The sequence below is a fragment of the Telopea speciosissima genome, chromosome 7 (genome assembly GCF_018873765.1).
Source record: "Telopea speciosissima isolate NSW1024214 ecotype Mountain lineage chromosome 7, Tspe_v1, whole genome shotgun sequence".
NCBI lineage: Eukaryota > Viridiplantae > Streptophyta > Magnoliopsida > Proteales > Proteaceae > Telopea > Telopea speciosissima.
Window position 1 is genome coordinate 33,570,358 of NC_057922.1, and position 11,290 is coordinate 33,581,647.

General features: G+C 37.2%; 1 protein-coding gene across 1 annotated transcript in view; it reads right to left on the reverse strand.

The window, feature by feature from the left end:
* The window catches only part of LOC122668050 (sucrose nonfermenting 4-like protein), a 71,949-nt gene extending 66,131 nt beyond the window's left edge, over nucleotides 1-5,818 (reverse strand). The window contains exon 1 of the mRNA XM_043864587.1: nucleotides 5,804-5,818. The gene's annotated coding sequence lies outside the window, so the exon portion shown is untranslated. The remainder of the gene's footprint in view (nucleotides 1-5,803) is intronic.
* Nucleotides 5,819-11,290: the final 5,472 nt, after the last annotated feature.

Sequence of the window (11,290 nt, forward strand, 5' to 3'; positions counted from 1 at the left end):
AAGACGGTGTGCATGTCACTAGGGTCGGAGAAGAAAGCAGTTATAACTACAGTTCAATTGATTCATATTCAATACCACATGTCCACAAATTTGGTGCAACTATCATCTTCATCTTTATGCAAAACACGTGTCACATACCCAATGCACTCACTTTGAGAAACCTACCTTCCAACCCTAACATTCCCTCGATACTTCAACCTTTAACTTCTTCCTCTTTTCTTTCAACCCTTACTGAAGTCCAATCTCATGCAAATGGATTACCAACACCTATCACTAGTATGCCCCATCTTTTGTTATCATTACTTCCGCATTTATCCATTGAATCCCTTCGACCTCCTACCATGGAATGAGGTATCAGTATCAGATTAATCGGATCATATCAATCGAGGCTGATACTGATACTTGGCCGATCTTGAATCGAGTATCAGTATTAGATCAAGGGTAAAATTGTAAAAAAAAATCCAATTTTTAATGAAAAGTAGGGGTAAAATTGTTCGATCCAAACCAATATCGGCCAATCTGGATTAGTATCTGCAGAGACCGATATCGATCCGGATATCTCAATCATTTCCTCCTACACATCCGACTATTTGAGTCAATAACTAATTTTGGGGATCAAGCAATTCTTGAATTTGTGTTCCAACTTTCAATAGGCCGCAAAATTCATAACGAGAAATGAGGTTGGGGTATAATTTTGGAAGCTCATATTTATGTTCTTCTTATGTGGCATGATCAATATCTAACTTTGAAGATTAAGTAGATCTTTTTAAAATTAAAGCTAATTAATGTAAAACAAATTTGAAACCTACTTATCTTGTAATTAATTTTCTTATCTAGTGGATCTAAGAACCTATATATAAACAGGGCAAGAGTCAAGAGATCATTGCTTGAGCGTGTGGCTCCTTAACTAGTGCGGGGGCCAGTGTGAGCATGCACAGCGACATCAACATGGATGGGATTTTTTATTTCACGACACGGTGGTAATTTCACACACTCTTATGTATGGGCGTAGGGGCCACGCGACTAGGCAACATTCTTTTTCCCATATAAATATAATAATATGGGCCAGAGATCATTGTCTGGTCGTGTAGCCCCTACACCAGCGCAAGGGCCAATGAGAGTGTGCTTAGGGGCATCAACATGGATGGGGTTTTTACTTCATGGGGGTATGATGGTAATTCTGCATGCTCTTGTGTTAGGTGTAGGATCCATGTGACCAAGCAGTTCTTTTTCCTTAATAATATATAATGAGAGGTGAATGACACCTTATAGGTTCATTTAGAAGTTAACACCTTCTTTTAATTTCCCCTGTCTTATTCCCCAAAGTTCTTTAAGATAGGGGTCTAAAAAGGTTTTCAAAAATAATTTGAAAGGGACACATTATATATTATGTCATTATCAAATTAAAATGTGTCATTGTCATGCATATATTTTGAGTATAAATGTGAAATCACACAATTACCCTCATTGGAAAACAATTGTATGCCATATGAAAAGGGCAAAAAAGTAAGATTACAAATTATTTGACACCTTGAGGGCTGCCAAGGTCAATTAAAGCTAGACCAGCCCAATCAAGGTGAATCAAGGCCATGTTGGGTTGGGTTGAGCATGGTAGGGCTTGTCTAGGTTGTGATATCTCAGCCCTACCTCAAGCTGTGTTGGGTCTGGGTTGAGGGAACCTAGGGTTGGGTTGGGGTTTTAAAGACCCTAGCTCAGCTCATTCTAGTTGCTCAACTATTGTGTGTGCACACACATTCGTGTAGCCAAGATTACAAGGGTGGTAGGATTAATAAGTCACTGGAGCCAAGGTTACTCCGGGTGGTAGGGTTCATCTTCCCGTATGATGGATGTGTCGGTTTTGGGCCAAAATGAAGTATGTCGCAGCCAAGATTACAAGGCTGGTAGGATTAATAAGTCAATTAAGCCAAGGTTGCATTTGGTGGTAGGGTTCATCTTCTCCTACTAATGTGTCAATTTTGGGCCAAAATGAACCTACCACATATGAAACCCAAATTGACAAAGGTCATTAAATATGTATCAAAAGCCATTTTGACCTTGTACCATAACCTAAATCATAGATTTACAAGTTTGGTTTGCCAAGAAAAGAGAATGCAAACCATGTCTTCAATCAAATATACAAAGTGTGTACCACCAATTATTTGTCCACAAGTGGGTGAATTTTTTTTTCATAGTTTATTAGTATAAATTTGTCTATGGGATTCTAAATATTAACCTTGCGGTGAAAATTAGTTGGTCTTCAAATATTCTTACCCGTTTTTTACGTTACCATCAATCCATCTAGTAAGGGTTTTTTTTTTTTTTTTTTCCTATTTTATAATACAAAGTCTTTTTTTTAAAGATCTTAAATACAAAGCTTCAAAGCTTATCAAAACATTAATTTTGATTACTTTAGCATAACAAACATTTAGATAATTTTCATTACAAATATAAAAAGAAAAAGATCTCTGTCAGGCTGCATGATGTCTACGCCCAAACACCAAGGGGGAAAATGACAGCCTCATCCCCGTGAAATGCGAAAATCTCATGCCTATTGATGCTCTTGCACATGCTCTCATTGGCCCCCCACATTGGTACAGGAGCCACACAACCTGGTAATGATCCCCAACCCAAATTAAAATACAAGGGTAAGAGTTCAATACATGTTAAGCCATGTGGATGAGAAATGATGCCATACACATGGCTACTCCATAGTCCATAGGTGCCCTACCCAATGGTGATATATAAAGAACCAGTTCGGGTCATAAAGAGACATTTATGTGACCACAAGAGATATTATCTCAATCTAAATTTGTTTTGGCTATTACCCCCTCCCTACCCCCCTTAAAAAAGTCCTATGGACGATAAGTTAATATGTTATAACTCCTACCTTTGTAATTGCTAATGATTTCAATGTGCTATGGGATTGGCCACTGGTGAAGGTTTATTTACTAGAAAGGTGCCAATAGATCACTTTTGTCAATGATGGGGTGTTGAGAAAGAAAGTGTGAACCTTATTCTATTGGGATGCAACTTTGCAAAATTGGTATGGTTTGGAAGCAGCTAGGGATGTAAATGGATATTCGTAAATCCGTATTTGATCCACATTCGGATCCGTTTAGGAGAATCTGATTCCATCCGAAACTAATCGGATACGAATATGATAATCCCCCTATCCGACCGATTATTATCCTATTCGTTTAGCAGTCCTACGGTAATAAAATATCTGAAATATAACTCTATGTTTGTCTGTCCTTTTGAGTTACCTTATTGGATTTTGTTATCTTATTTTTTTAAATTTATAAGTTAAGATAATGTGATTCTTTTTCTAGATTTGTTATTGGTTTATATATATTGTTTTATGCAATGTGATACATGGAATTACATATCTATTAAAAAATCAAAAAAAAAAAAATGTAAGAGAATAAAGACCAAGAAGAGTAGAAGAAAGGGTAATTACTAAACTCTTTAGTTTCAACCCTAACCCTCATCATAAAAATGGTAAATATGTGAACGGATAGTCGAAAAATCGTATTCGATCTATATTCATATCCATTTAAGAGAACCCGTATTCAAAAAATCATTATCCAAAAATTATCCGAATCCGTCCGAATATAAACGGATACAAATATGATAATGCCACTATCCGACCGAATTCGATCCATTTACATCCCTAGAAGCAGCCTCTCTTATTCGCCTCCTACGGGAAGGGAACCTTTAATTGTCGACTGACTAAAGGGATGGGATGCTCTATTCTGTTTTGATAAGGAGGTTACCCGCCAATCTCTTTCAAGAGCTTCCTTTACCTATGGCGCACAAGGAATGACTTGGTATTTAACGTCAAAGAGTGGTCGCCGTTAGAAGTTATCCCTATAGAAAAAAAAAAGGCCTTCAATGAGTTCTCTATATGTGGTTCTACAGCTGTGAAACATGTTCCAACTTCAGCACCTACACCTAGTGTTTCGCGTGATAATTGGAAGACACCTCCTTTCGGTGTTATGAAAGCTAATTGTGATGCTACTATTCCACGGGGCCAGGCGAAGGGAGGATTGTATGAGGGACGCCTTGTGCAAGCTATCCCAATGCCACACCATTTTGCTTCTCCAATCCTAGGGGAATGTCTTGCAATTAGAAGTGCAATCTATTAGGCATTGGAATCCAGCTTCACTCACCTAGAAGTCGAAGCGGATAACAAGGAGATCATTGAACTGATCAATGATCCCTCAAAACTCCCAGCATTGGAGGTTATAACTATACTATAGGTTATTAGATTTCTTCTTTCATCCTTTCAATCCATTTCTTTTTTGTGTATTCCAAGGGCTGCGAATTATGTAGCAGATGCCCTGGCTAGGAAGGCGTTGTCCATCATGTGTAGGACAGAATGGCCACATTCCATTCCTTGGCTCTCAAGACTTTGTACGTCTGAAGTTTTAGGTTGTACACATGATTATCCTATTCAATAAATTCCCTCTTAACCCAAAAAAAAAAAAAAGTTCCACTATTATAGAAAACAATCACTTTTGTACTAAACAACTCCTAAACCACCAAACCCATAACTAGCTGAATAAGTGTATGAGTTACATATACATTAAATTTTTGCACTAGCTTGCAATCCAAATATACCAAACCCACAATCACTTATTCATAATTTTTTGCACTAGCTTGTAAGTATATGTAGGTATTCATTTCTTATGAATAATATTATACTATAACATGTAAGAAGAAAATAAATATCATTGTAGAGGTAATTATATCGCAAATGGATTTTGTAATATTTTTTTTTAAATCTATCCTATCTAATTGCGCAATGAGATTTTAACTACAGCTACAAGAGAGAAGGGGAAAGTGGAGGGAGGGGTGGGGAGGGGAAGGGAAGGGAGTGTCTTATGGCATAAGGTGAAGGTAGGAGAGTTGAATCCATGGCCTCTTAGAAACTTGCACTGTACTAAAAGACACCAACCAATTGAACAAGCAGTTGTCTTCAATTTTATTATACTAAGTAACAGAAAAAGTCACAACTATTTTAATAGATTAATCATAAAAACTGACTACCTCAGTGTAAGTTTAGCTTTCTGTTTGCATACTTACTACTTAGAATTTATTTCTCATGTACAAAGGAAACTTTATACTCTATTGAACCCCACAACTGAGTGCACTTAATTACCCTATATATTCGCCATTCCACGGTCCTAAAAGTCGGTTAACTTTGGGATTGGTGTGTGGTTTGTGTGATTACACTTTCATCAAAAAAAAAAATTACCCTATATATATATATATTTTGTAATGTGGGTTTCATTTTTAAACAAATATAATTATTAGCCCAATGAGTCCATGCCCACTTGAAATCCATCCAAGATTTCCAGGGTCTAGGTTGAATTTTTTAACCTGTAAGCTTGCTAAGGTTGGGTTTGTCAGGTCCAGTGAGCCAGGGCTAGATTGAGATATGTGTTGAACCAGTAATATATGCAAGACAAGGAAACATAAATTAAGTACCATAATTTAAATTTATTATACACCATTGATTTGATGTATTAACTATACACATATTTAAGTTAAAAATTATTTTTTTTATCTTGGTATAAAAAATAACGTGAAAATGATAAAAACAAGGCCATGTCCAACTACTTGAGCCTGGTAAGGCCGGGTTGGGTCTGGGTAAGCCCTGTGAACCTTCGACTAAGCTTGAATTTTCAAATTTTTGATTTTATTGCACTCCTAAGTACCATACTATTTTATCAAATATAGATTTAGTGCATCCAATAAATCATTGTTTAATTAAGAACATTTATACATTATATTACAATATAAAGTATATGTTTGACTAATACAAGTAGATCAACAACTATATGCGATACCTATATAATAAATAGGGTAAATTACACGTCACCCCTGGTTTTCAAACGAAACTCAGATCACCCCTTGGTTTTTGAAAAAACCCCAAATCACCCCATGGTTTAGACCCCAATATAATAAATTAGTCCCTACTATTAGTTTTATGCTGTTAAGTGATGATGTCAGCCAGTTAAATAAATTTAAATCCCTAAACTACCCTTGACCAATGTTGAAGATAAAAGAAGGGTAACATTGTAAATTCAATTCTAATGATTTAGTACAAGGGTAAAATAGTCCTTTCACACCAATAACTAACAGTAAACTAACACCGTTACTATAGAGGGGGTGATTTGAGTTTTTTCAAAAGCAGGGGGTGATATGAGTTTCGTTTGAAAATCAAGGGGTGACGTTGTATCCTTTTCATGTATATGTGTATGTATCTAGACTTCAAGGTTGTGTTTGGTATGCATTCTTGGAATGCATTCTAGGTTGATATCGCATTCTCGGATGATAAAATCAACTGTTTTTTATTATATGATAATGCGAAATCGACCTAGAATGAATTCCACGAATGTATACCAAACATAGCCCAAATGTGGCAACTTTTAACTTATTGGTCATGTTGGATTTATGTATTCATCAAACCCGATTCGGTCCGGTTCAATCCGGTTTTACTTTGTATCGAACCTTTATACATTTTGGTTTAATATTATCACATGCGATATAAACTTTTTAAGCATTATGTGTCCATAAGTATTACTTAAAATGGTAGTTACGAGTTACGACTAGGGTTTGGGTTGGGCACCCTTATCATATGGTCGTCGCATTGGGTATGCCTAGACATATGATGTCAGGGTACGAATGTAAGTACTCACATGTTCGATGTGTGTATGACGAAGAATCCACTTTGTCTAATCCCTCATGTGTTATTGCCATATGTAGGATGGGATAGACATGAGTCACCATGACCCTGTACCTGAGAGGACCTTGTACCTGCAAAGTGTGACCGCATTCTTTGGTTCATCAATGACTGAGACTCAAGTGAGTCAAAGCCAGTGTTCTGAGAATGTGCGAACACTTTGTGAGTGAAGGAGTTACTCAACATAGTCACCACTGCCCGATTGGGGAACACCGAGATTGAGGTTGTTTATGTATGGTCGGATCGGAATCTGGATCCAATGCCATTTTGGAAATGATTTTTGCAAAACCTATTTTACATAAAATAATATATTATATATAGTTATTGAATTAAAATGTTTTATCGAGTTTTGCGGGACCCGACCAGATATTCAGACACTCTTGTATGGACATGTACTATGGAATGGGGTTTGGCAGTACTAGTGTACATGCCCTAGAGTCCATAATGATGGTGTTGATTAGTGGGGGGTTGTACATGATAATTTATTATCATGTATGGAGTTATTTGGAATTTACTAAAAAAAATTTTTGTTATTTATTTAATTAATGGATATGGTGCTAATTGTAATTATTCATAAATTAAAATAATTAATTAATTATACTATTCCCTATTAGATTCTGTTTCTTCACCAATTAGAAGCACTTTGAGATAAAACAGAAAAGCCAGCAAAGAGAGAGAGTCAGACTCTCACTGGGATTTTTTCCATCCAGGGTTTTAGAAACCCTGGCTTTATAAAAAGCTTAAAAAAAATGCAGAAGGGGCTAGTGCTCCACATTTTTGGGTGCTCCCCCCCCCTTTGGACGAATTTGGCTCTCCCTCTCTCTCTCTCTTATGATCTCTTCTCTTCCCTTCTTCTAGCTCTCTAGACTTTTGAGAGTTAGGGTTTGAGAAACCCAGATCTGTGACTGAGGAACTGAAGAGGATCTAGGATTGGTTTGAAGAACCTTGACTGTACCATTGGAGGTTTAGATCTGTTTACTTGAAGTGCTCATTGGAGGAAGAACCATTGTCTATTGGAGGAGTGACACTTGAGGCTCATCAGGTTAGCAAATTTATGTTGATTCCTGTTGTTTTAATTTTATGATCATTCATAGGATGTGAAATTAACCTGAATCGATTCCTTTTCGTTGCGCATTCGGGTATGGGATGGATCTCTCTTTCCATGGGATGGAATAGAGATGTGTTTTCTCTATGACATGGATCCCATTATTTTATGGGACATCAAAGAGATGGATTGGATACTGGTTTGTCATATCAAACCCTAATAGGGTCCTAGTAGGGCACCATGGGCGACCATGGAAAATCCTAAAAATTGAAAATAAGATGCCCAAGCCAGTTTGGGGTGCCCTAGGGCAACCCTGGGGTTCCCTAGGGACAACCTTGGAGATCCCAAGAATTGGGAACTCGAAAAATATGATTTATTAGTTTACCAAGGTGAACCACCATGATCCCATGGACCGTAGCATTGCCTACAGTGTGGTATCAGAGCCACCTTTCTCACCCATGGATGTCATATAATTAATTGTATGCAATTTTGTGTAAGGGATGCAATCTTTTTAATGGAATATTCATGGTAGAATATGGTTATGGATGATTGCATATGGGCTGTTATTATGGTTGTAACAACCTTCCCATATGTACATGGGTGGTTACAAGATAGTTATTCATATAACAACCTTGACCATGTATGATGATGGAAATTTTGATTTTATAATTATTTTATTTTATTCCATCATAGGGTTAAATCTTATTATTCTAGATTAAATAAATTTTTTTTTTGGATGTACCCTAGTTTCACTGCGCATGACTTGCTGCCTCTGCACACCTGCGGCCTGCGCCTGGCACGGGTGTTGTGCAGCTACAGCAGGGCCGCAGCCTGGACCTCACGCACGCATGCAATGCAGGCTACAGCCTGCGTGCGGCCAGCACCTGTGAGTACGCAGTCTGCCCTTGTGCAAGCTGCGTGCTCCCAGTGTTGCTGCCTAGTTGTGCATTTTCGTGCAATTGCTATCCGGGGTGTTTGGCAGTGTTTTTCCCTCTAGAAAAATTTTAAAAAAAAATTGCAAAATAGAATATTTATTTATTTTAATGCTTTTGCGGATTGGAGGAAGATGATGGGTGAAGAGATCCTTTCCTTCACCCACTCGTGAACAAATTGGTTTTTGGTACATGTTTTCACATAAGATGTGATGCTATTTTTTCTGAAATGATCCATGTGATTGTGGACCCTATACATAATATTGTTTGCCTATGTGATTATGGGATTGGTTTTCTAATAAAATGGATGGTAAATTGATGTATGTGATGCATTAGGATTATGGGTGGATGTGATGCTTCTCTCTCTCTCTTCCCATTTCTTTTTTATAAACAAATGTACTCCGCCCCATGGGCAACCCAAAATGGTGGGTTGGTTTCTACATATGAGGTTTCTTTATTATGGAAAGGAAAGTGTATAGAATTTTTCCTAGGTTTCCATTGTAATTTTAGAGGAGTTAGGACTCCTAGGACATGTTGATGATGATCTACATCTGACACTCAAAGCTTATGGAGATGCAAATCACCAACTTTGAAGACATGATCGGGAGGAGGAGATGATCGAGGCGTAGCATTTGGTACATCCATAGCATGATTGATGCACCCATAATTCAAAGAAAGTTATTAGTTTTATTTTTATTGAGAGAGTTCTTTAATTGCTTCTAATAAAAATGCAGTTATCCCATAATCACTTTTAATTAATGTTGATTAATTATATTATTTGATTTCATCCATGATCTGTATGAAAGAGTTGCTTTATCTCTTTTTTTACTATAATACATGTATGATATAGACTAGTCTAAGTTAGTAGATATGTCCATGGCCTCCCATTGAAGGTAAATGTAGAGATTGTGTGATATGACCCTGCATACGCCGATAGGATGTTGCCAGGCTCGTTATCACATGGTTATCTATATTTACCTCTATCTAGATACGTTAGGATATAGATAGTGAGAGGGCATTGCGACAGTGGGCCATCTTTCATGATTCCGTGATTCTAACTAATACAATAGGTAAATGCATGACTTGGGTGTATGTCAGTCGACAAGATCTGGACATGACACCTAGGTGACCTAAAATATTGAAAGCCCATAAGGTGGATAGATTAGTCCACACTACCACAGTGTGTATAATGGCTCCCGACAGGGTAAGTTATGCATGCAAGGGTTATAGGTATCTAATTTATTTTTTGGGTCATGAGGGAGACCTAAATCATGAAAGACCATTGATGTGTATGCTCAATTTTTATCAATGATTATTAATATGCGTGCTTTTTTACTTGTACATGTGTAGATTATTATTCAATGACTGCTGTTAATTCCAACCTGTTAACAGTCATTAGTGAATACAAATTAAATGGTACAAACTATGTTAATTGGTACCAGAGCATTAAATTGCTCCTGATTGCAGAAGGACTTTACACAGTTCTTGATGAATAAGTTCCTCCTCAACCCGACCTAAATGATTTTGAGGCATATGAGAAAATGCAGGATTTCCTTAAGAAGGACTCCAAGACATCCCTTTATATCCTAGGATCATTAGAGAAGTCAGTACTAGATTCAGTCAAGGATATACGTACCTTAGGCAGTAAAATGGACAAGCTTGCTGAATTATTCAATAGGTAGCTGACACATGCACACTCTAATGTAGAGAGTTAGATCCATAACTACAAAATGTCCCAAGGGACTCCAATGATGGACCATGTCATGAAAATGATTAATCTGTTCGAGAAACTGGAATCCATGGGGCCTAGGTTTGAGTTGCGGTACAAGACTAATTTGATCTTAGCACTACTCACCTCCGCTTATGCATTCTTTAAGATATCCTATAAGATGTCAGATAAGGAACTGGAGCTCACCGAGCTTGCTAATGCACTGTAGAAGTAGATGCCACCTTGAAAAACGATAAGGTTGAGGTTCATGCTACTGATTTGAAGCCTTCTTCAAATGGGAAGAAAAAGAAAAAGAAAACTAAGGATAAGGCCCTGAAACCCAAGGGTGGGAAGTCTGGCAATAAGAAAGCTAAAGGTAAGTGCTTCTACTACAAGAAGGAGGGTTACTGGAAAAGGAACTGTCGTGCATTCCTGGCTACTGTGAAAGGAAATAAGCCAGATGATACAGAGGCTGCAAAAGAAGGTACATGTGATGTTCACATTCTTTATGAGTCTAATTTGTCCTTTGAACTGACCAATTCTTGGTTGGTGGATAGTGGTTCCACTGCTCACATTTGTAATAATTTGCAAGGGTTCAAGGAGACAAGGAATCTAGAAAGAAATGAGGTACGTCTTCAGATGGGCACTAGAGCTGAAACCATGACGATGGCTGTGGGAACTTTTATTTTAAATTTTAGTTCTGTTAATTTGGTTTTAAAGGATTGTTACTATGTACCCTCTTTTAAGAGGAAGATTATTTCAGTTTCAAAACTCGTTTTGGATGAGTATAGTTTTTCCTTTAATTCTATATTAATTATTCATTTTAATAAATCTTTTATGGCATCTGGATATATACT